Raw genomic sequence first — 27,921 nt, 5'->3', positions numbered from 1 at the left:
TATTCAGAAAAATGTCAAGAAAAAACATATTGTTGTAACACTTTTTCAGTACTAAAAATAAGTTGATATGCGTTTAATTAAAGATTTAAATAATTCAAGACATACTGTGTGAAATAAATCTGCCGCAAGGAAAAAACAGAAAACGAGGCAAGAAGATACAAACCGCCGGCATTTGTAATATTGGCAAGTAGATGTTCTTCTGGTAACAGAGGTAACAAAACATCCTTTTGTGTAAACGAAGAGCACGACCTCACACCGACGCTAGGCCATAACCTGAATAAAGCTTCCCCGGTATTCGGAGGATAAAAAAATTCAAAAGTGGTACCAGTAATGAACCGGTCGCCCTGGTAAACAAGAGAAAACCGTTTATGAAAACAAATCTTCACTGTGGTACCACAGGAAAATATAGCATATGGTCTAACGTAGAATTATAAGGTCATGAACCCCCTGGCATCTTGCCAGATCCCACCAAAATGAGTAGGTCTAAACATTCTCAACCCCAAAGAAACGAGTTTACAACATGGTACTAAAATACAATAAAGCTGATTAATTTGGAAATACTCGTTCCTTGCACATTGTTCAAGAAAGCACCTTTACCTACGTCTTACAAGTGCACTCCATCGTGCCTGAAACATCTCTTTCTTGGGCTGTGCATGGCAAATTACAAGGCCATGCTTTATTTCTTCTTTGAATATATATTATGAACAGCTAACTAAGCTCGTTACGAGTTGAATTGATAGCCATCTGATTATCTGCCAAGTGCCACTATCTACGGGCAAAGGAGAGATTTGGCATTAACACGTGCAATCAAATCATTTCCAACCTTATTTGCTTATTTGATTAGACCCATATCGTTTGAACCCAAATGTATAATCAAGATTTGAGGAGGCGAATAATATCTTTGATTTTCTTCGACTGAAGGTACAACATTTTTCCATTTCATCCCTCGCTGGCCATACCAATGAAAAACATAACCTTTCGACTGTAATCCAAGTTTTGATGCCCTCCCCTAATCTTCTCATGGCATTTCGGGCCGCCCAATAAACTATAGATGATCCCATGACCCAAACATGACGGGGTTCTACAATGACAAAAAAATGCAATAAGTGCAGTTTTGCTTTAACTTTATACAAAACATTTAAAATACATCTTCCAAGCTCGTCGTATCTATTCTAATAATCTACCAAAAACGAATTTAGCTCGTATATATACCAGACACCAACGTCCCCACTTTAATGTCTGTATCCGAAACCTCCATTCTGCTCAAATGCGACGCTTCATTTATTATAAGCGAATGCATTCGGATGTTGTCTTTAACGTCACAAAAATAAAGGGCAAAGGGGTGGGGGTTCACAGGTATAGAAATGAACTGAAAACGAGTCAAAGGAGACCCATTAAAAAGTAAAAACAGAAGTTTGTCTGTAGAAGGGTCTTTTCAAAAAGACACAAAACATGCTCAAAGGATAAAGATCTCCCTCCCGTTGAGGCATAATAAAGCCACAGAGATACGTACTTTTTTGGTCAGCTTCGAACTGCGAATCTACAAATGCAATTCATATTCATTACGTGAAAATTTCAACGACACATCGTTACCAAAAATTGGGTGGACTGCATATTAGTATCGGCCGTGCTTACCTATGCTTTATAACGGAAAAAAATGCAAGACTGAATGCTGAAGCAAACATAGAAGCTTTATAATAAGAAGAGCAAACTGACAGCAGTGATTGTATAATCTGGTGCAAAGTTTCTTAAGTAACAGGATTTATTCAAAATTGACGTAACTGACTGGTTGTCAACTTTAAACAATAACTTTGTATATTCTTAAAATCGTCCCCACAGTTGAATAGCAACGACGACTGGTAAAAATTCCAAAAACGAGATGTCCCTCAAAGCACCCATCTGACTCCACTCTAGAGGACTGTCCGCTTGAATTCTTCTAGGATCGAAATCCGAAATCCGAGACCTGACAATCTTGATAATTCAAGGAGAGGTAAACATTGTTGCTCATGAATACAGACGATGACTGATTGGCGTTCCCTGTGACTACACACAAAACCCACAACTCCTGATCTATGCCACTCCATAAAGATGTTGGATAGCGCTCTTTTTTTGAGTCGGTACTGATCATCATACACCGCCTAACCATTATTAGTACCTGTTATAGCCGCCAATCGAATGCTTTGCATATATTTTAAATACTCTCGGGCTTTTGACGCCCATCTTTCTAATAGAATTGCCATGTAAATCATAAAGACAGAGGTCCAAGTTTCTATATACAATGTAGCTTTTAGAATTTGGTTTCTTATTTATCACTGTAAGAGCACCTCCTTTTAAAACAAAATCACCATCCAAGGAGGAATCAGAGGCCAAATCTTTAGCCGATTTTAACATTACTCCTAAGTGTATAAACTCACCACGCCAAATGTTTTTCTTAATCTTTACCGGAATATGAGCCCAATAGGATCAAATATACCAGGGATGCTTTCTGGAACGTGACTAACTAGGGAAATTTTCTCACTGTTTAAGTTCAAAACGGTATTTGGCAACTGGAACCTCTTACTTTGATTAAAGGGGAGTGACCTTTATTTTGCTGAATTGGCGGGACCATCTCGTCTTGAGTACCTATTCTTGTATCGCTATCAACCGCTCTACTGCGAATCACTGGGATGACATCTTGGAATCCCGTGCGCTAAAAATCTATCCTCGACATCGGATCTCTCAAAGGCGCCTGTCCAGATATGGCTTCTGTCACTGGGTCCAACTCCACAAAATTAATTTGGTTTTGATTGGAAGCAACACACTCGTCTCTGCTTGTATTCAAGCTACCTTGAGTAGACGAAGTAGCAACCAAATCAATGTTCTGATTCCCACGAGGTGCCACGTGTCTTGTTGGATCAGAATAAACAAGCCTATTACTATCAACACTTGATCTTTTCCGCTTCGGAGTTGCCTGTTTTCCTAAACCAGATCGTAAACTATAAGGCGGTTGTCTATTTCTCTTTTGAGGTTTCATCTGTGTTGTGGATAAAACTGGATTATTGAAAAACGTTGAGCAAGCTTCCCGATCGAACGTTAGAAACTTCTAAAAGTGATGTAGGCATTTGACGCCACAAAGCGAAAACGTCACAGACTTTGTCAAGGTTCAGAATACGGGGAGAATAAGAGGGGACGAGAATAAATACGGAATTTAAACTTTTATTAAACCTGTATTATCAGAAAACCAATAAATATTATTAAATGGTAACTCGTCTGTTGACTGCTATCACAACGACATTTATTACAGTTGACTATGACCGAGTTACATGATTTACCCAAACAAAAAACTTAACGACAATTTATACAATGAACATACACAGATCATTTGCTTCGCTGAACAAAAGTAGAAAAGTTTACATTTAGTTTTTTTAAATACTATTAAATACAATTTCTTTACATTTAAATCCCATAACTTTTAAATACCGTAATATGAGATGTGTATGACTGACTGCTCTCTATGCGTACTTATGATATCCAACACGGGTATAATGTATATACAAACAGTATGTCTTGTACTTCCTGGTTAGCAGCTGATATAATGTGATGTTGTTCTGGTTGCAATAAAGGTAGGATTGACTTTCTTTAGTTCATGTACTATGATAAAAAGTGTAAAATATATAATTTTTAAATGTACTGATGTATAAAAACTTGTATTAATAAGAAACATATAAATTAGATGACTTATGTCCACATTCTTTACTTGTATAAAACAGACTGCTGAACCCTAAAATTCTTCAATAAACAGTTCAAACGGATTATGTTTAATCGGGAAATCCCTTATATGGAATTTTGTATTGTCTATGTAGATGATTGAAAATATAGCAAAATTATGCATCAAAATACATTTTTAAATCACTTTTTGTCTAAGAGATAAGTATGATTATCCGTCTACAATGTCATTCTGGATTTTATAATGGAATAAATTTAACATATTACATAATTAAAGGACCGCAATACTATGCTCGTTATTTTCATCTTTATACTGGTCGGCGACAAGTTACCGTCAGTTACCAGTTACCGTCACTAGGCATTTTTTGGTGCCAAACTCCTAAATACCTTATCAAAAAATAGGTTTCTAAACATTTAAATATTGCCCGTCATTGACGGTGTTTAGTCTACTCAGAGTTTTCTTCGTACCTTTGTTTTGTGGAATTGTTTGCTTTTTTTTACCATGGCGTTGTCAATTTCATTTTGATTTATAATGAGTTTCAAATGTTTAAAGGGCCTCATTTTATCTTCTGTCTCTTTCTTTATACCGTTGTATGTATGTCCGTCCGTCCGTCTGTCCAACGTGTAATTGTCGTATAAAGCTCAACAAATACCTAAAAAATTGTATAACATATTTTAGTAAATTGCAGAACGATTCTTTGAGATAACTTTCATTTTTTCTGAAGTTGCAGAGTTGCGGTATCTTTACCATCCCATTTAAGGAAATTTTACATATGGAACACTCAAATATGCCTAGATCGATTTGATTAATACTTTACGCTGTTGTTGAGATTGATATAAGTAAGCTCTATTTTGATTTATTTTAAACTTCTGGTTTTTCCTTCAGATTGAAGTTAAATTCTAACGTATCACACATATGATGAAAATTAATCCCAAAATTGGCGAAAACATTCTCAACAATTAAGAAACTAAATTTACATATTGCTATTGGGATATGGTTTGATTACTAATGAGACAACTATTCATCCGAGACCAAAGTACAAGGATGCAAACAACTAAAGAGCATGATGCGGCTTTCAGCATGAGCACAAATCACACCGTAAAGTAAGTCATAACATGACCCAGGATTTACAAAACGTGAAACAATTTAAATAGATATAAGAAGATGTTGTATGAGTGCCAACGAGACAACACTCCATCTAAGTCAAAATTTATAAAAGTAAACCATTATAGGTCAAAGTACGGTCTTCAACACGGAGCCTTGGCTCACACCGTACAGCAAGCTATAAAGGGCGCCCCAAAAATCACTAGTGTAAAACCACCCAAACGGGAAAACCAACGGTCTTACCTATATAAAAAACGAGAAACACTTATGAACCACATCAACAAACGACAACTACTGAACAACAGATTCCTGACTTAGGACAGGTGCAAACAATTGCATCGGGTTTAAACGTTTTAATGGTACCAAACCTTCACCCTTTTTCTGAAACAATAGTGTAACATCACGAAAAACAAATATAACAGACAGCAACCACCGATAGGCACTAAATTAAAGACGTGTGACAGGCACACAAAGAATGTGACTGTCAATATGTGTGTGAGCTCTTAGACTTAACCCCATTAACATGGGACATGTGTGTAACAGCACAACATAATAACAAAATGTAAAAACAGACGGAAAAGGTTTTGACTCATCAAATAGCCGCTAAGCACAAAAAAAAACAATAACAAACACAAAAAACATATTGGTACGCATTGAATTATTTGGATCCGATACAGTTTCACGTTTTTTATCATTTTGAAATATGTTGTAGTCTTGGAAAGTTGTGTAAAAAACAACTAAATAAAACATTACCATGCTAAATTTCTAGAGAAAAAAGGGGCTAAAAATTGGGATTTTTTGCATTTAGATTTGAAAAAAAGTAAAACAAAGTTACATTTTTTTAGGGTAGTCATAAATTAAAAAAAAAATGGATTACTTTTGAAGCTGTCATAAGTTAAAATAATTGAAAAATAAATCTAAAAAAATAATTTTAGAACAAATTAAACAAACAACATGTTAGTGAATTTCTTAAATGTGCTTTCGGTTTGATAAGTTGAAATACAATTCAACATTTTTACATTTGTTTGGTTTAGGATTTTTTTCTTCATTTTTGGTAAAATATGTAATTATATAAAGCAATGTAAACTGCATAGTTGTCAGTATATCGTATTGTCACTGTTTAGGGCAGAATGTCTTTACAGAATTTACAAATTTCATTATGTTCAATTATCATATATTAAGCATTATAATGATAGTTGTTTGCATATGTGTAACGAGCGGAAGTAAACTAGCCATAAATTCACACCAGGCTGATAACCCATATCAGCACTATGTGACGTCACGTGGTCGGACTAATATTGGGTTATCAGCCTGGGTGCGTTGGTACATCGGTAGTATATATGATAAAATGATTAATACATGTTCTTTTCCATATCGGCCCTGGTATCACATGTATCATCCCTCGACCCATATCAGCCCTCGACTGCGTCGCGGGCTGATATGGGGGTCTCGGAATGATATCCGGGCCAATATAGAAAAGGTCATGTGTCAATCTGTATATAAATATGCTGAATAACAAATCTCTGTTTCAGATGATATCGATGTTGCAACCACATACATTTTTGATAATCATTGAGACCTTTGTTGTGACAGTAGCAGCGCAAAGTAAGTATCTGTAAAATGATATTAGCTTTGACCAATTGTTACATGCTCGTGTTTGAACTATAAATACTTTTTTTACTAGATTATTGATACATGTAGTGGTAACCGTCAAGGCGGGAACGAAGGACATATTGAATATTAGGGTTCCCATATGCATTGAAAGGACTTACCACCATTCTATAACACTTTTATTTACCTTAAATTCCTCTCTTTTCTATGTATCTACATCTATGCATATGCATTTCTTACTTCACACACGTACTGCTTTTGTCTATTTTATTTGTCATCTTATTGCTTCACTTATTGTGGTTACAATGTAACTAATAACGTTACATGCATGGGCGCAGACCTTTGTGGCGAGAACATGACATAGAGATAAACATAGACTATCTGCGATTGTTTGTTATATCAATTACACACTTTAAGGTTTTTTCCTGGATTGAATTATATGTAAGGTTACAAACAAGCACACGTTTGTCCTCAAAGGTATATTAGCAAGAACCGGAGATTTGCTTTATGATAACCAACATTGTGGTAAATTTTCTATGGAATAACTAGGTATGGTAAAAACAAATCTAGCAAAAGAAGCTATTTGACCACACATGTGTAAGGGCGGGAAGAGCCTTCTCCAATTAAACAGTTTGTTCCACTAATAAATTAGTGAAGGTACCATTTGAGAAACTAAACACAATATTGTCAGCAACGGCGGAAACATCTTGTACTTCACATTCTTGTTGGAGTTTGTCGCTAATTGTTGTAAGGTAAGAGATACCTTCCGTATAACAACTTACAGTTATATTGGTATTCAAGATCTTTTTAAAAATTGAGCAATGTCACACGAATGGAAAACGTAACGGTAAATGTCTCATATTGAGAACAGATGACGGATGATGTATTCAAAATATCTGCTCCATATTTGTCTGTATACTTATCCCATAAGAACATCCGAAATTCCTACGACTGATAAATCCATAGATTTCGTAAGCTTTCTTAAAAGATCTTTACTTAAAAATAATTGTTCAGATGCCGATTCTACGTCATACGTTCATTTTTGAGAACGTTGAATATGAACGAAATGACAGTTTGAAAGTATGACTGTTGGTCATTTCATGTTATGAATGTAAAAGTTCGCGCCCTTGGTTATGTTGGTTTGTACTTGGAGTGCTTTCTTTATAACAAGATAGAAAGTCCAGATTGTATGTCAAATGGCAAATATCATGCAGATTCAGGACGGGTAAAAGAATACAAACTAGTATGATTAATACATGTATATTCACATTAGGACAGTGAGACATGCATTATCACCGTTCCAGGAAATGTATTTATATTGAGAGCATAACGCGCAATATTTAGAGGTTCTAAGAGATATGTTATAATTATTGTGCTTAAATGAATGAGATACACATGTATTGATTGATTGATGATGCTTATTTAACGTCCGAGATATTTGTGAAATGTATCCTTATTTTCCGTATATTTAGTTTGATATGAATCAAATTTTAAGCAATATTATGTTAATTTTAGAAGTATTACCGAAACTGCGAACGTTTAATGCGTAAGAATGGGAGATGCGAGTAGATGATTTTTTTTTTTTTAACAAAATTAGTTATGGAAAATGAATGATCATCCCAGAACAAAAACAACAACATCAAAATAACAATCAATTGACCCCTCTCTTGAAGGGTATACTTGTGTTGACGAAGACTCCATTTTTCCAGAGGGTTTCAAAAAGGTAGTTTATACAGCTACATTCTACAAAATGTGGCTTATTTATTTTTCTCAGTAAGCCTACTTACTACAGGAGCGGATTTGGTATCAGATTTTTTTTTATCTCTAATTTATAGGAAAAATAGTACTATTATATTTTCCCAGCATTAGGTTGGCCTTTTGTGTACCCAAGGCAGGTGACGGAAGTCAACTTAGGAGCGCTGTGATTGGATGTAAGGGTACAATATATTTTTTTTAATTTATCTGATCATTGGACACTTTTAATTTGCAAAACACTCATTTGCAAATCCGCCGCCGCCTCTCCTTACAGCTACAGTGTCGTGTATATAACCAAAATGTGCAGAATTACATGGGATTCAATAATTTCATTGCTTTTCTGCTGTTATTATTATATATTTTTTGTAATTTGATTTAGAAAAACATGGGATTTTCAATATCCCATGGGATAAGGCAAATCCCATGGGATTGACCATTATCCCATGGGATTTTGGTTAAATCCCATAGGATTTTTTGGGGTCCCATGGGATAATTGTAGTCCCATGGGATATTTGTTGTCCCATGGGACAAAAAAAATCCCATGGGACTATAATTATCCCATGGGATTTTTAATATCCCATGGGACAAAATAAAATCCTATGAGATTCAAATTATAAATATACAGTAATGTGTATGTTACAATGAATTCTGTTTGGTAGTAAATTGTTTTAAGATGAATCTTTTTAGTTGTATATCTTTTTTTCCTTGGAAATGTTAATGCAATTATATTGTTCTATAACTGTTCAAAACTAAACTTTTAAACAACAAAGCAGATAATGTAAGTATCAATATATGTTTATTTATGAATTCTAGAATACTTTTTTGAAACACAATTTTTTCCCATTTGAAATCAATGAAAACTCTTTTATTAGGCTTAACATACTAGTAGCTTTTTACATAAATCTATTTTTTTTTCAGGATATCCCTCCACCCAAAAAATTAATAGTTTCTTATCATCCAGCATTGTGTGATCGTAATGTATAGTCCACTTTTTGGCCATTCAGCACAGAACATTGTCATTATTGTGGTTTTAATATCTTTTGACTTTAGATATTTAATAGAACTTTAATTCATTGACTGAGTGATGAAAATAATAACTGATCTGACTTTTGTCTTTGAATTTATTCTGGTCTTGTTTCTGTGTTTTCTCCTTTTATTCTAATTGATGAATTTCAATCCTTCTGAAAAAGAACCAATAAAATCCGAAGTTATGGATAATAAAAAATTGTTGGCATAAATGTAGCAATAACATATGATTTTCAATAAAAATAGCTATGCTACTGATTGTTGAAGGTTGTCCAGTGTCATCAGTTGCTAACCTCCTACATCCTTTGGTCTCTGATGGAGAGTTGTCAAATTAGCAATATACCACATCTTCCTATTTTAATATTATATAACAATCAATTTATGTATTCTTCTTTATAACATTTGGGTATTTTCCCCAGTTATATGTATATATATATATATATATAAATAGATCAATGTTAAAACTTTAGGCAATTACAATAACATTCCATTTTTCACAAGAATTTGCAATATATTATACAAAACGCCAACAAACGAAACATATTTAAGCTTCTGAAGTTCTGAAAGAGTTCCACTTGTGTTTTATTTCAATGAGAAAATGCCTTGAATTCTTTGGACATGTTGGAAATTATAACATTGATACAAAAAATTATATTGGTTTTTTTTCATATTTTTGTGTTGTTTGGTTGCTGTCTCATTTTTATATATGGTTATACATATATCCTAAATCTTCTTTTTTTAATACTTAATTATTAATCGTAAAAATGGGATATTTTTTATTTTGATAATCTCAAAACATTATTATTCTATCAAATAACTTATTTTCAAGTTCACAAAACACCAATGTGTCAGACATTAATTTTAAGACATGTATAAACATGATCAACAAGCAGTTGACAGGATGTCATGCAAAAATCTCACTAATATTAAACTTTCACAAAAACTCCATACTCAGCGAGTACTATTAAAGTTCTTAGTACAGGACAAATTCCTAGTACAGGACACCATGCCTGGCAAACACTAGCATGTGTCAATGTCTAGTCAATCATGTAATCAGGCTCAAAATCTTAGTTTGGCACTGAATTTAAAAGTTCACCACATAATGAACATGTGTATGAAATTCAACTTCATGGTAAGCTATGTACCTAAACCTAAAAATTTAACCTAAGAATGTACTATAATTTCACATTATGACATTTCTATGTTCAGTGATCCATAAAATCAGGGTAAAAACAGTAAATGTGGTGTATAATGTATAAACAAGAGTGCACACACTGAAATGTTGCGCCTTCTTTACTAATCATTGATATCATGTTGATAGTCCTAAATATAAAGCTTTACTACAACTATCACATAAACTCAACATGATCCAAGAAAATGAATTCAAGGTCATATAAACCCGACAAAAAATACATGTACACCTTACAACCATTCAATATACTAAATACAGTTGACCTATTGCTTATAGTTTCTAAGAAGCAGACTTAACCAAGAAAACTAAACATTGACCAATGAACCATGGAAATGAGGTGAAGGTCAGATGAACCATGCCAAGCAGACATGCACAGCTTACAATCCTTCCATACAACACATATAGTTGACCTATTGCTTATAGATTAAGAAAAACAGACCAAAACACGAAAAACTTAACACTAAGCGATGAACCGTGAAAATGAGGTCAAGGTTAAATAAAACCTGCGAGACTGACATGTACATCATAAAATGTTTCCATACACCAAATATAGTTGACCTATTGCATTTAGTATTAGAAAAAAAGACCAAACTCAAAAATTTAACTTTGACTACTGAACCATGAAAATGAGGTGAAGGTCAGATGACACCTGCCAGCTAGACATGTACACCGTACAATCATTCCATACACCAAATATAGTAGACCTATTGCATACAGTATAAGAAAAACAGACCAAAACAACAAAAACTTTACTATAACCACTGAACCATGAAAATGAGGTCAAGGTCAGATGACACCTGCCAGTTGGTCATGTACAATGGTTATGCTTACAAAAATAGATTTAAACAATTTACCAAAGTTTCATAAAAAAAGCTGAAAGCATTTTTGAGTTATTGTCCGAAAACTGGAAAATCCCCCTTTTTGTAATGAATAAAACCCCATAAATCGGAAATGTATAGTCTAAAATTTATAAAAATCAAAAGGGAGCTCATGTCAATAGACAAAAACAATTCACCAAAGTTTCTTGCAAATTGGTGAAATTGTTTTTTGAGTTATTGTCCGAAAACTGGAAAATCCCCCCTTTTTTAATGAATAAAACCCCAAAACTCAGAAACGGAAAACATGAAATTTATAAGAAACGAAAGGGAGCTCACATCAATAGAAATAAACAATTCACACAAGTTTCAAGCAAATTGGTGAAAAAGTTTTTGAGTTATTGTCCGAAAACTGGAAAATCACCCCTTTTTTAATGAATAAAACCTCAAAACTCAGAAATGGTAAATCCGAAATTTATAAAAAAAACGAAAGGGAGCTCACTTCATATATAAACAATTCACCAAAGTTTCATGCATATTGGTTAAAGCGCTTTTGACGGACAGACGGACGGACGGACAACGGTATACCATAATAAGTCCCGTAAACGGGTGTATAAAAATGAACAAAAAACAAATATTTTACACATAAACAAACGACAACCACTGAATTTCAGGCTCCTGACTTGGGACAGGCACATACATACAGAATGTGGCGGGGTTAAACATGTTAGCGGGATCCCAACCCTCCCCCTAACCTGGGACAGTGGTGTAACAGTACAACATAAGAACGAACTATAAAAATCAGTTGAAAGAGGCTTAACACATCAGATGGATAAAAATACAAATACAAGTGGTACTTGTACATCCAAACAACAAAAAGACACTAAGTACAGATCTGAGAGTACTCGCAGTTACTGACAGCTAGTTCAAAGCCACTAACAACTAATAAAATAAATCATGCATCTAAGACTAAGTTCTTGTTCACTGATCCATGAAATGAGGTCTAGGTCAAGTGAAAACTCTCTGACGAACATGAGGACCTTGCAAGGTACGCACACACCAAATATAGTTATCCTATTACTCATAGTAAGAGAGAAATTAAAATTACAAAAAATCTGAACTTTTTTTTTCAAGTAGTCACTGAACCATGAAAATGAGGTCAAGGATAATGGACATGTGACAGACAGAATTGGTATCATGAGGCATCTATATACAAAGTATGAAGCATCCAGGTCTTCCACCTTCTAAAATATAAAGCTTTTAGGAAGTTAGCTAACGCCACCGCCGTAGCCGCCGCCGGATCACTATCCCTATGTTGAGCTTTCTGCGACAAAAGTCGCAGGCTCGACAAAAATACATGAACATTTTAATGAACTAAATTTTGAGTATATACATGTAAAACCACAAGTTACTAACTGAAGTTCATGGTGAACTGTAACCAAAAACTTTAAGTGAATATAATTTAGAGAAAGACAGATGGATGCACAAACAGTATCAAAACAGATCATAAAACTTACCGAACAAGATGTTTTACATTTATCCTTCAGAAGCAGGAAAATTGACGTGTTTCTTTCCTTTCTCTGCCCTCCATGATATAAACTTCAAATTCATTCATGCAAAATATGAAATCTGCAAAAGTAGGACCTTGTACATCAGCTTATCCACATTTTAACTTTTGAACTGCATTGTTCTTTTCATCTTTCTGGCAACCTAAAACATAAAAAAAATGATAAACACATAATTCTGAAATAACTTCGTGTTTTTATTTTTGTTGGTACAAACAATTTTTCCAAATTTAAACGAAAACATCATCACTAAAACGGATGTCATAGTCATACTAACCTCCGAAATATTTAAACAAACCAAAATTAATACTTGATTAAGATCTTGTCATAAATGTATAGCATGGATACCTCTTATTTTTGAAGACCATATGTCTATTGCATACTTATATTCCTTTGTACAAGAGTATGCATATTAATTTTAAAGATTGATTCTGATGACTTTAAAATCAAAGAGGTAGTGTCATTATCCCCTGAATTCATTACACTATACAATGCCATAAGGCTACTCCAAGTTGTATGCCAATCTTTAACATGTTAAATTAGCATGATTAATTTAAGTTTCATAACTCCATGTGTACACTTTGAGAATCTTACAATACTGTTCATTCTGATTTTCAGAACTTATTGTGAGGTTTTTATTATTTAATGTGACTGAGAGCTGTATTGAATTCTTATATCTGATACACATTTATTAGCTGAAGACCACCTCCGGGTGTGGGATTTTCTTGCCGTGTTGAAGACCCATTGGTGGCCTTCGGCTGTTGTCTTCTCTCTGGTTGGGTTGTTGTCTCTTTGACATATTCCCCATTTCCATTTTCAATTTTATGTATGCAGGTTTTTCTTAAATCACAATAATCAATCTCACATGTTTGTCCATTATTCAAAATAAGCAACAATAAATGCACAAAAAAATTAACATTGTTAAAGCTTTATTTTAAATTCAAAACAGTTGCCCAAAACCATTAAATTCCTTGTTTGATTTATTTTATATTTATTATTATTATTCAAAGCCTTTTATAGCTAGCTAGATGGTATGGCTTTTGCTCATTGTTGCATTCATATCGTTACCGATACCTAACTTGTGCATCGTTTGGTCTCTGGTGGGGATAGGCCTGCTGAAGAAGTTTCAACTTGGAATTTGCCGGATAATTGAGTATTTATCCAAAAATATAGAAGAAAGATATTTATAACCTAAATTATGTTGAAATTAAAGATGTAAATTGTCTGTAACATATTGTTTCATTTTGATTAGTGAGGTACTGGTGACCTGACGAAATTTATAAACATGAACTTTTGACCTATAGGAGTTACCCTACTGGAGTTTGGATCCAGGTCCGTTCGTCCTGATTCACATTCAACCTTAATTACTTGTTAGCCTGAATAAGTTAATATCTGTTTGCCCTGGGTCCATTCGCCCTGATTTTAAATTTTATTTTCAATGTTATCTTGATGTATAATGTTTATTTTTGAATAATATTTATATTGTATTGCTACTACCAGATAATTTACATTATTTTCCTTTGATTTGCACTATAGAATACAGGTATACAGTTTTTAATATAATACAACTGAAGACGATTTTACAGTGGCGGATCCAGAAATTTTCATAAGTGACTGCCTATAGCTAAGAGGGGGCCTGCTCCTGTCATGCTTCAGTGATTCCCTATATAATCAACCAATTTTTTTTCAAGAAAAGGGGGCCCGAAACCCCCCCCCCCCCCCCCCCCACTAAATCTGCCTCTGCTTTAAAAAAACAACTGAAAACCATTATTAACTGCATGTATTTATCTTAATTGACAACAATTTCTTGAGTTTTTCTCATTTGTATCACCCTGTTATATATAAATTTTATTTTTGTCACTTTTTAAAAATAGGAATGGTTTAAATTCCTCAATAATTCTAGTCAATTAAAAATGTATGAATAAATTATTTAACCTTTATACTACTGTAAATTCAGAAATTATTGCGAGGTTTTTATTAATGCGAATAATGTGACTAGGTGAGTATCGCAATAATAAAAACTCGCATTTTGATAACTGAAACATAGATCTGTATGTAGATTTTTCTGAAATCGCAATAATTAAAATCGCATTCTTGTGCATTTTTGAAAAATCGCAAAAATAAATGCACGCAATAATTTCTGAATTTACAGTATTAATATCAATATATTTCATTTTTGATAAAAATAAGGCAAACGGATTCTATGGGCGAGCAGACATTATACCCTTGAGGTGGTTTTAAAAAATGCTTACAACTTAGATGTAAGATAAGCATGGAAAAACAATTCAGCAGTTTCACAAAAAAACTTATAAATAATATTGATAGTCATTAAGTCAAATAATATTGATAGTCATTAAGTCATGTACAATACAGTATACTTACAATTACTTGTGTAAATTTTTTTTTTGTAAAACCGACTCAAGTATACTTATAATCAATCTTAGTCGTAAGTATTTTTGTGAAATTGACTCCTGGAGTCCTTCAAGACTATTTATTCATCTTTTGGATAATTTGTTAGGTTTTTTTATGAATATACAGTGGCGGACCCAGAACTTTTCATAAGGGAGGGCCAGCTCCAGTCATGCTTCAGTGATTCCCTATATAATCAACCAAATTTTTCCCAAGAAAGGAGGGGCCCAGGCCCCCAAGCCTCCCCCTCCCTTGGATCAGCCTATGATATATCTCTCTGATATGCCATTTCAAATCAAATGTGTATTTAATAAAACTTTACAGTAGAAAAGTAATGGATAGTTATTCATTTGGGAAATTGGTGGGTTTTCAGATTCTTTTCATCACCCTCGTTGTATTGCGGAATAACGATTTAGGTCAATTGAGAAAAACATCATGTATGTGGTTGATAATAGTGTGTGTGCATTAATTTTCTATACCTTCTTATTTAATATTTTTCCAATTTTGAGTACTGACGGCAAGAGTTGTAACGTATAGCATATATATATAGTGTACCAATGTCTTAAGGCCAATGTGCTATTTACAAGTGCGATCGAGGAATGCAGGGGAAAGAAACTTATCAATTATGTTTATTCTTAAGACAAAAATTAGCCGCCGTAAAATGAACCGAGTCGAGGAGGTTACTGACACGTAATAGAACACATATGTGTATATATGTCTGTGTAAAATAGGGTCATCCCTCGAGAACATTATAACTAGTATATTGATAATTTACTATGCAGTCAGTATCCCGAAAAAAAAAACAACGTATGGATGCAAAACGCTTAGTGGTTTCGGCTGACTACTAATACGTGCACTTTGTCTCAAAATATCCCGGATGGTTGTTTCATTACCAATCATACCACATCTCCTTATTTTTATATATACGAAAGCTTTATTCATATTTTTTTGGTGTATTGATGAATACATGTGTAAAGATACATTTTAAAATACAGCACAAGAGATGCAGATTATATAAAACTTATAAGTCGAAGACATACTGACAACGCCATGTCAAAAACTTAAAAACGACCAAATGACGTACAACAGTCTATAAAACTTAACTAGTCTATAGCATACAAAACGCAAACATTTAAAACACATAAGAAGCACCCAGACAGTCAAATAGAAATCAAAAGAATAAATAATTTGTAAACTAGACCTACAGCTATATTTTCTTATCATCTAACAGTAAACATAGGTTCTGATATTATGTGATAAGTCATTTTTTCATGCAGACCCAGTTTCATTGATACTTTGAACTTAAAGTGGTTTTATGCATATCAGCCCAGATTATCATATGTGTGTAATTTTATTAAACAATTCAACAATACACATTCTAAACAGGTTAAATTCAATTTACAAATTCAGATCTACTGGCATTCAACACCCAATTACTTACTTGCTGTATATTGCTAACTTTGATTGTATATTGTCAATCCCTCAACATCGTGAATACGCCATGCGAGGTGTTGGCTATGTTTGATACAGGGTGGCGGCTTCGAAGCGTAGAACAAAATCCAGGTAAATGAAAGTATAACGTTTTGTTGTTGAAAATTTTGAGTACTAAATTCCTAAATTTGTACTTAACTCCGTTCTACGGGTAACCTAGAGAAGAAGAAGAAAGGTTGTTTGATATGAAAATAGGATAAAAGCATCCGAAAATTATCACATTATTAGTATTCGTAAATGGATATGACAAAACCTAACAAGGAATAAGTATTGGTAAACGGACAGAAAGTCGCAGTACAAAAGTTTAAATTAATTATTTTACAATTGTATAAATATATGAGAGAAAGTTCTTGATGAATTGACTTTATTTATAGATAGTTGAGGAAATAATTTATTCGCCTTCAAATAGTTTTTTTTATCAAAAACTTATAAAAAGGAGACATTTTTGACAGCATGAAGCCAGTTAATTACCAAACCACTTTGGCAGATTGTTTTCTTAACAATCATTGTTCAATATTAATATTAAAAAATAAATTTTGTTTACAAGTCCGTTTCCTTTTAAAAATATTTCAGAAAAATACTGAAACGTTTTTAAAATTAAGTTTATTCAAAGAAAAAAATATCCCAAAACTGAATCGTGACTTTTTACTTGTTACTTTATGTTGTACGTTCTAAGTGTCAATCCTAGCAAACACATATTTGGAAATAAAATCGATTACAATGTAATTTTATAGAAGAAAAAAGGGGGGTTAATGAACAAATTATTACTATACAGTTACACTCATGTACTTCTAAAAAGATTTGAATGTGTAAGCTGTCTATAGATAATGTTAAATTATTTCAAGAGTTTTAATTAATTTAGGAGAAAAAAAAGATTATAAACAGTTTAGTTTTCGACGCCTACTACTACAAAAAATAGTGATTCTTTTTGTAGATTTGGTACTTCAGTTTCGACTCAAAATTTCCTATTGAAATTGTTAGATGCCAAATATTTAGAAGATTGTATTTGTAATTTATGTAATTGTGGTGATATTGGCGACGAGATTCATTATATTATAGCAAGGATTTGTACATATCCCTGATTATAGAATGTTCGGCAATAGATGAAAGTAGACAAACCCTATTTAAACGGGGTTTTGATCCGCAAGGACGCCACATTTTACATCGAATAAGATCTATATTTTTTAACGTTTTCAAATGAAATAACTTGAATTGAAAATTTCCCGACTATGTGAAGATTTCTTATATTTCTAAATGGCTTCAATTATTACATACAAAACGAAAAATGTATTAAACTTCTTTTTGTAAAAACAATATTCATGTATTTTTATAATTTTTCCAAGGACACGTTTTTTTTTGTTTGTTTGCAAAGTTTACTTGTATGTGCTATAACCATCACCAATCAGTCCTAATTATTAAAGATCAAACGACCTAATCAAAATGATGATTGGTATTGAATATGATCATCGGTCATGCATGACGTTTCTCAAATAACTTCTTTAATGTTGGGTTGATTTTATCAAAACCAAAATTATAAGATCAAAAATTAAATTATCTATCGAATGTATACCCTCAACGGAGGTCCTGAGCGATTTTTAGACGTACCGTTAATCTATAGGCCTATATATTTGAAGCTGTTCTTAATTATGTACATTATCTATAGGTATACATGTATCAGACAAAAAGACTTTCCAATGAACTTAGTTCTAGTTATCTTATGTCCTAGTCACAGGCACTTGTCTTAGAAAAAAATTTCCTATATACTTTTAATGTTATATTAAAGTATATAGGAATCAATATTCTGAGAAAAGTGCCAGTGGTCCTTGTGTGAAATAAATCCACTGAGAATTGACCTTTTTAAACCGGTACGTCTAAACACTGCTAAGGAGTCCTTAGTGCACTAAGGACGTATACTATGCCACTAAGGACTAGATGGGGTGCTGTAACATGTATTATTTTTCCATATTAAGTAAGAGATTGATATTTAATGCATAAATTTAAAAATTTTATAGAAAAATAATCACAAATAAACGAGTTATTAAGCATTGTTTAAGCACGTGCCCATTTTTCTTTGATATGCCGAAAATCAGTGAACCGATTGACACGTGCCATATAACATACCAACTGAATAAACAATCATAATCTTTTTATTTTAAGTAATTAACAATTGTATCGAAAAGATTAATGCTTAATAATTTATAATTAAATATGTTGTTCTTATTTGCAATGATTAAAGGACAAATAATTTTATTTATTTTTTATATCTTTCTCGACAAAGTTATTTCCCATTTGTGCACGACTTTGATGTGCGCCAACTAATAAGTTAAGAGTGTGGTCAGCTTGTTAAATGTTTATGTAAGAGCATGGAAGTAATATTTAGAGATACCAAGACAAAAGGAATAGATATATTTATAAGTTTTTTGTTTTAATTTTAATTCCAACAAAGATGCGTGTTTCATTAAAATTTATGAGTAAATTCCGAAAAAAACTATCAAAACATGGTGTTTGCTTCTCCACTTTCTATTGGCACTTCATACTTAGTACGAATTACGATTGAATTGAGAAAAAAAAATCATGTGACGTCCTTGGGGTTATTCAAAACCACTAGTTTTCAACCAGTTTGATAGCTGTTTACAAAGGATTTCATACCGTATTATTTTTTTGTAATTGTTCGACATTTTTTTTTCTAAAAGTATAAGAAGCTTAAAAATCATTATCGAACTTTGAAGTTTCATTTTCAAATATATAAAGGAGACAAATGTTTTTTTTAAATGTTCCACAGTTTTTAGCACATTATTTACGAAAATTACCCCGTATGTATTAATTTAGAGCTATAGATATAATTTTCACATAAAAAGGTTTTGCTTCGCACGAAATGCCTTGAAAATATGCTTTTTCATGATGTGAAAATATGCTTTTTCATGATGTGAAAATATGCTTTTTCATGATGTGAAAATAATCATTTTTTGTAATACAAGATAATTTGAATACTTTATACCTAAATCTATCACGTGTAAAAATGAAAAAAACAAGGATCTGTATTGTATATTACTATATAAATCCTTGAAACTAAACCAACAGAAATATTTTCAAATATAATTTCTTTAAATCTATTTTTTCTTTAAGAAGAACAAGTATGTCAGAAGGAAATCCGATTTGTATTTTTATAACCAAATTGTCTGTTTAAGATATTGTATGAAATAATGACTATGTTGTATGTGCTTTACTCATTGTTTAAAGGCCATACTCCTTCTACGACTACATGTACAATTTCAAGCTTGAACTTTTATATTGCGCCGAGTGTGCATATATATTCTCAGGATTTTATATTGTATAATTTTTCACGAATGACAGAATGTTGAACTTTGTCTTTTCAAGTGAAATTTTGAATATAATTTGTTAAAAATGTTAAAATGAGCAAACTCATTAAAAAAAATCACACGTTTACACCATATAGTATACTTGATTAAGAATATGTATTTCATAAAGATATTGTTTGTATCTATCATTTTTACAACTAACAGAATGTTTAACCTTTTTTGATGGTTGCATTAAATGTGTCTTTTAAACACAACTATTTCTAATTGTATTGAATCGTCCTAAACACAGAGGCGGATTCAGATGGTTTTTCAGGGGGCCCGCCCCCCCCCCCCCCCCCCTTTTGTGGAAAAAATTTGGTTGATTATATAGGGAATCACTGAAGCATGACTGAAACGGGCCCCCTCTGAGGAAGTCAGTGGACCCCCCTTATAAAAATTTCTGGATCCGCCACTGTAAACATGCATGAAATATTTGACACACGGAAGTTGCGGTGGCATCACCCTTGTCTAATTTGGCTAGTAGGGTTAAGTTGAAGATTTTAATTTCTTTATGAGCTAATTATGCACCCGGTTAGGACGAAATGTAAGTAACCAGACAGGGGAATTGAAAACAAAATAACAAACACCATTCAGATCCCGTTACATATTTTCATACCTCTCCGTAAAAATAACGTTATTTGATATGCAGAAGCCTCATCCCTTTTCTGTCAAATTCTTTGCATATCGGTCAACTTTGACGCAATTTATCTAAAAAACAGGGATGGTAACATGTTTGTTTCTATAAAAGCACGGATTCAAAATACAATCATTGATATTCTGTTAGTTTTTAGTCTTTCTCCGTATATAAGAGAGCGTAATGATTGAATAAGTGACGTCGCTAGGCGTATTTATGAGGTCGTTTTCATTAAGCCTACTATGCCATTTATTAGCACTTTCTTCAAGCTTTGTATTATCTAATTTAATAATATAATCAATTTCCGACTCACTTTTATTATTTTTTTATAAACATTTATGTCTCCCTTATCTACCCCCTTTTCTCCTTTCTCCCACCCCTTCTCTCCTTTCTCCCGCCCCTCTCTCTCCTTTCTCCCACCCCTTCTCTCCCTGTCTCCCTTTACCCTGTCCGCCCCCTCACAGAAAGCAGGATTCCCGTGTAATCAGTTATGTAATTTGACACGTCTCTAACGGTTCATTGATTTTCGGCATATCAAAGAAAAACAGGCACGTGTCTACACAATGTTGAATAACTCATTTATTTGTGATTATTTTTCTATAAAATTTGAAATTTATGCATTAAATATCAATATCTACCATAATATGAAAAGACATAAAAGGTTATAGAACCCCATCTAGTCCTTAGTGGCATATCATAAGTCCTTAGTGCACTAAGGACTCCTTAGCAGTGTTTAGACGCACCCTTTTAAAACACATCTATATATACGTTTTCTCAAGGGTTTGTACATGTAAAGTGAAATTATGTTTACTCAATGCGTAGTTACAATAGACAATAGACAATATTTATAAGCACAAACACATGTACATTAAATGGTTATGGCATACAGTATTGAGACAAGAAACTGACAATAGTTAAATTGTCTATAATTATATTAGAGTGGCAGTGGTATTCACAGGGGGAAAAAAAGACTATAAATATGTGTGTATCGACAATTAACACATTATTAATGTTCATGAACAAAAAAAAAACAAAAATAAAAATTAGGATACATATTAAAAGAAACATAAGTTATACAGATGTTCTCAATAAAAAACAATCATTAATATACTTTATGGTGATTTTTATAATGACTGGCAGAGTGCTATTTAAAAGTGCGGTCATATGCCTGATTGTTATAGGTGACTGCAATTTAATAAAATTGAAATTAAGATTTTTATTAATATTTTGTATATAGGTATCCCTAAATGATGTATAGCATGGACAGACTGAGAAGAAATGGTATTCATCCTCAATTTCTTGTCTACTGCAGGATAGGCAAATAACATAAGTTTATTTGCTACTTTTTTTCTTCTTTATTTTATATAAATGATTTTTTTTTCAAATTTTAACATTTTTTTCTTCGAAAAATTTGTAGTGTTGCAACAGGGAATGGACACAGATACTTAAATACATTTAACGAAAGAAATTTTGTGTAATGTCATCAATCTGTATTACACATCGACAGGATGTTCTCTAGAAAACTATGGTATTTCTAAAACGTTATACCATAGATGTATACATCTATGGTTATACACACCCCAGGGTAAACGCACTGTCGTAATGGAAAATTACTGCATGCTTTAATTACCTGTAATCAGCCATGCAACAAATCAGTTGACTGACCATGTCATTACAGTTTAAAAAGTTTTTCCTTAGATCAAAACGGAATATTTATTATAACTTTAAAATTTAAAACTTTAAAAAGTATACTTTGACATAATTATGAAGTAAAAGAATTTAACAATTTAATAATTGGATTTTTCCAAAGATTAAGATACAATTATATTTATTATTCTGGGACTGACAGATATATCACAGGCACTTGTCTCAGATTCCCCCCCCCCCTAATATACCTTAATTAAAGTATAAAGAAATTTTTTTTCTGAGACAAGTGCCTGTGAGATATATAGTCCCAGACATATATACTTATAAATCAAAATGGTTTACATAATTACTGGGAAATAATATAATGTTGAAGTCACAAATACACATGAATTATTTGATGATGCATGCTGGAATTTCTTATCTAAATGCATGACGGTGACCACAGACATATATGGCCACAGACCACAATTAAATTCCCCTATTAGTTCTTTATAACGTTTTGTTTCATTAAAAAAATTGCACCTTGCATTTTTGTCAAATCTTTTGTGTGTATAATGTATAGTACTAGTCCAAAAATATATCCAAAATTCAGAAAGATTGAACCAATGACTCCTACAAATTTAGCCAATACACATCCATACCCCTATGGACAAGTCAAGAGATGTTCCGAAAACTGTAAATATCACCTTTTTGCACCTGGCCTAATCACTCTTTCCATATCAAAATCAGTTAAAATACAACATTCAGAAGATTATTTCACCTCTCTTCTTTTATTTCCACCCAAAAAAAACTAAGAAATGAGTGAGGAAGGGAAAGAAAAAAAATTAAGAAAAAATACACTCTAATTAAAGGGAACTATATTCGTGGACAACGAAAAGCGGGATCATTAATTGTGGTCTTGGGCCTATTAGGGGTCTAAAACTTGACCAATTCTAATAAAACTTGGCATGATTTAAGCTTAGTGTATTATAAAACAGTTTACAAAGTTTCAAAGCCATATGATACCAATTATAAAAAATGTGGCATTTTTTATATCTGAACTTTGGGTGCTGAATTGTGGCGTTGAATTAGAACAATTTCAACTATCAAATTTGGGCTTCTAAAAACCAAAATATACCAAAACTTACATTTTTTAATGTTTCTATGTACAAGTTATCACCTATTAAAAGCAACAGATAGCATACTTCATGTTTCAGACTTATAAAAAATGGCCAGAAGTAAATTTTATATGAGCCTGTGCCAAAAAATAGAGGTTTTCAAATGAATCGAGGCCTTATATGAAATGTAATATTTTTCACTTACCACAATTTTCTGAAGTTGTTAAGTTATAAAAACACCTTTTACATGTTATAAATGTACTTTGAATGGAAATATAAGTTTCAAATAGCATAACACATGTGAATAAAATGGTCTTCAGCAATGTCAAGCTTAAAAAAACAGGTTGTCAATTTAGGTCGTTCCCCACATTTGCATATTAAAAAGCATATAAATGATATGGTAGATAGAGATATGCTTCTTTTTGCTCAAATCTTTGTTTAGATATGATAAAACATGGAGCCTGGATGTAACATGACTGTCACTTTCAACTATATATGTAGACAGTATGATTTGATGCAAAGTTATTTACTTTACTTTTTAAAACCGGCATGAAATTTCAGCCTCAAAAGGCCAATATTTTAACCACTAGCTATCAAACAAAAAAAAATAAAGGTAGTCTGTAAAACAGACAAGGTCAAACAACCAGAAATAAGTGCTTTTGATACAGATTCAGTGAAATCTGCTAAAAGGAATTCAACTTGTATGTGCATAGAACCTCATTTTTCACTTGCTTCATACTGACCGTTAGACTAAGACCATTAAAGCAGCACATTTTGCACTCTTATTCTGATTTTATCTACTTTTTTTTGTGTTCAGTGTTCAAAAATGAGTTAAACATCTATATTAGATACCACAAACACAAATAGAAAACCAGAAAAATCTGTCAGAGAGAAAGTAAGCATGCTACTTTTGTAAAAATATTGAAACAACTGAAAAAGTTCAATTTTGGGCATGTAGGCTGAAATATCACTTTTTTACAAAATTTCTATCAAATAAAAGTGGAAATCATTTATTCTCATGTAGTTTGACAAATTAATACCAATAGATCATTCAGGGAAGTTGTCAAAGTACAAATTCAATATTTCCTGAATTCACCTCTTAGGGGTCTAAAACTTGACCAATTCTAATAAAACTTGGCATGATTTAAGCTTAGTGTATTATAAAACAGTTTACAAAGTTTCAAAGCCATATGATACCAATTATAAAAAATGTGGCATTTTTTATATCTGAACTTTGGGTGCTGAATTGTGGCGTTGAATTAGAACAATTTCAACTATCAAATTTGGGCTTCTAAAAACCAAAATATACCAAAACTTACATTTTTTAATGTTTCTATGTACAAGTTATCACCTATTAAAAGCAACAGATAGCATACTTCATGTTTCAGACTTATAAAAAATGGCCAGAAGTAAATTTTATATGAGCCTGTGCCAAAAAATAGAGGTTTTCAAATGAATCGAGGCCTTATATGAAATGTAATATTTTTCACTTACCACAATTTTCTGAAGTTGTTAAGTTATAAAAACACCTTTTACATGTTATAAATGTACTTTGAATGGAAATATAAGTTTCAAATAGCATAACACATGTGAATAAAATGGTCTTCAGCAATGTCAAGCTTAAAAAAACAGGTTGTCAATTTAGGTCGTTCCCCACATTTGCATATTAAAAAGCATATAAATGATATGGTAGATAGAGATATGCTTCTTTTTGCTCAAATCTTTGTTTAGATATGATAAAACATGGAGCCTGGATGTAACATGACTGTCACTTTCAACTATATATGTAGACAGTATGATTTGATGCAAAGTTATTTACTTTACTTTTTAAAACCGGCATGAAATTTCAGCCTCAAAAGGCCAATATTTTAACCACTAGCTATCAAACAAAAAAAAATAAAGGTAGTCTGTAAAACAGACAAGGTCAAACAACCAGAAATAAGTGCTTTTGATACAGATTCAGTGAAATCTGCTAAAAGGAATTCAACTTGTATGTGCATAGAACCTCATTTTTCACTTGCTTCATACTGACCGTTAGACTAAGACCATTAAAGCAGCACATTTTGCACTCTTATTCTGATTTTATCTACTTTTTTTTGTGTTCAGTGTTCAAAAATGAGTTAAACATCTATATTAGATACCACAAACACAAATAGAAAACCAGAAAAATCTGTCAGAGAGAAAGTAAGCATGCTACTTTTGTAAAAATATTGAAACAACTGAAAAAGTTCAATTTTGGGCATGTAGGCTGAAATGTCACTTTTTTACAAAATTTCTATCAAATAAAAGTGGAAATCATTTATTCTCATGTAGATTGACAAATTAATACCAATAGATCATTCAGGGAAGTTGTCAAAGTACAAATTCAATATTTCCTGAATTCACCTCTTAGGGGTCTAAAACTTGACCAATTCTAATAAAACTTGGCATGATTTAAGCTTAGTGTATTATAAAACAGTTTACAAAGTTTCAAAGCCATATGATACCAATTATAAAAAATGTGGCATTTTTTATATCTGAACTTTGGGTGCTGAATTGTGGCGTTGAATTAGAACAATTTCAACTATCAAATTTGGGCTTCTAAAAACCAAAATATACCAAAACTTACATTTTTTAATGTTTCTATGTACAAGTTATCACCTATTAAAAGCAACAGATAGCATACTTCATGTTTCAGACTTATAAAAAATGGCCAGAAGTAAATTTTATATGAGCCTGTGCCAAAAAATAGAGGTTTTCAAATGAATCGAGGCCTTATATGAAATGTAATATTTTTCACTTACCACAATTTTCTGAAGTTGTTAAGTTATAAAAACACCTTTTACATGTTATAAATGTACTTTGAATGGAAATATAAGTTTCAAATAGCATAACACATGTGAATAAAATGGTCTTCAGCAATGTCAAGCTTAAAAAAACAGGTTGTCAATTTAGGTCGTTCCCCACATTTGCATATTAAAAAGCATATAAATGATATGGTAGATAGAGATATGCTTCTTTTTGCTCAAATCTTTGTTTAGATATGATAAAACATGGAGCCTGGATGTAACATGACTGTCACTTTCAACTATATATGTAGACAGTATGATTTGATGCAAAGTTATTTACTTTACTTTTTAAAACCGGCATGAAATTTCAGCCTCAAAAGGCCAATATTTTAACCACTAGCTATCAAACAAAAAAAAATAAAGGTAGTCTGTAAAACAGACAAGGTCAAACAACCAGAAATAAGTGCTTTTGATACAGATTCAGTGAAATCTGCTAAAAGGAATTCAACTTGTATGTGCATAGAACCTCATTTTTCACTTGCTTCATACTGACCGTTAGACTAAGACCATTAAAGCAGCACATTTTGCACACTTATTCTGATTTTATCTACTTTTTTTTGTGTTCAGTGTTCAAAAATGAGTTAAACATCTATATTAGATACCACAAACACAAATAGAAAACCAGAAAAATCTGTCAGAGAGAAAGTAAGCATGCTACTTTTGTAAAAATATTGAAACAACTGAAAAAGTTCAATTTTGGGCATGTAGGCTGAAATGTCACTTTTTTACAAAATTTCTATCAAATAAAAGTGGAAATCATTTATTCTCATGTAGTTTGACAAATTAATACCAATAGATCATTCAGGGAAGTTGTCAAAGTACAAATTCAATATTTCCTGAATTCACCTCTTAGGGGTCTAAAACTTGACCAATTCTAATAAAACTTGGCATGATTTAAGCTTAGTGTATTATAAAACAGTTTACAAAGTTTCAAAGCCATATGATACCAATTATAAAAAATGTGGCATTTTTTATATCTGAACTTTGGGTGCTGAATTGTGGCGTTGAATTAGAACAATTTCAACTATCAAATTTGGGCTTCTAAAAACCAAAATATACCAAAACTTACATTTTTTAATGTTTCTATGTACAAGTTATCACCTATTAAAAGCAACAGATAGCATACTTCATGTTTCAGACTTATAAAAAATGGCCAGAAGTAAATTTTATATGAGCCTGTGCCAAAAAATAGAGGTTTTCAAATGAATCGAGGCCTTATATGAAATGTAATATTTTTCACTTACCACAATTTTCTGAAGTTGTTAAGTTATAAAAACACCTTTTACATGTTATAAATGTACTTTGAATGGAAATATAAGTTTCAAATAGCATAACACATGTGAATAAAATGGTCTTCAGCAATGTCAAGCTTAAAAAAACAGGTTGTCAATTTAGGTCGTTCCCCACATTTGCATATTAAAAAGCATATAAATGATATGGTAGATAGAGATATGCTTCTTTTTGCTCAAATCTTTGTTTAGATATGATAAAACATGGAGCCTGGATGTAACATGACTGTCACTTTCAACTATATATGTAGACAGTATGATTTGATGCAAAGTTATTTACTTTACTTTTTAAAACCGGCATGAAATTTCAGCCTCAAAAGGCCAATATTTTAACCACTAGCTATCAAACAAAAAAAAATAAAGGTAGTCTGTAAAACAGACAAGGTCAAACAA

General features: G+C 32.2%; 1 protein-coding gene and 1 long non-coding RNA gene across 5 annotated transcripts in view; one reads left to right on the top strand and one right to left on the bottom strand.

The window, feature by feature from the left end:
• Nucleotides 1-27,921, top strand: part of LOC127700015 (receptor-type tyrosine-protein phosphatase alpha-like) — a 581,206-nt gene that overhangs the window by 427,219 nt on the left and 126,066 nt on the right. The window lies entirely within an intron of this gene.
• On the bottom strand, nt 8,954-12,913 carry LOC127700599 (uncharacterized). Its single transcript, XR_007981654.1, has 2 exons — nt 12,727-12,913; nt 8,954-9,357 (listed from the first exon to the last, which is right to left on the bottom strand). It is a non-coding gene; the product is annotated as an uncharacterized LOC127700599 (long non-coding RNA).

The sequence above is a fragment of the Mytilus californianus genome, unplaced genomic scaffold (assembly GCF_021869535.1).
Source record: "Mytilus californianus isolate M0D057914Y unplaced genomic scaffold, xbMytCali1.0.p SCAF_1, whole genome shotgun sequence".
Classification (NCBI taxonomy): domain Eukaryota; kingdom Metazoa; phylum Mollusca; class Bivalvia; order Mytilida; family Mytilidae; genus Mytilus; species Mytilus californianus.
This window is presented reverse-complemented; position numbering and strand designations above follow the sequence as displayed.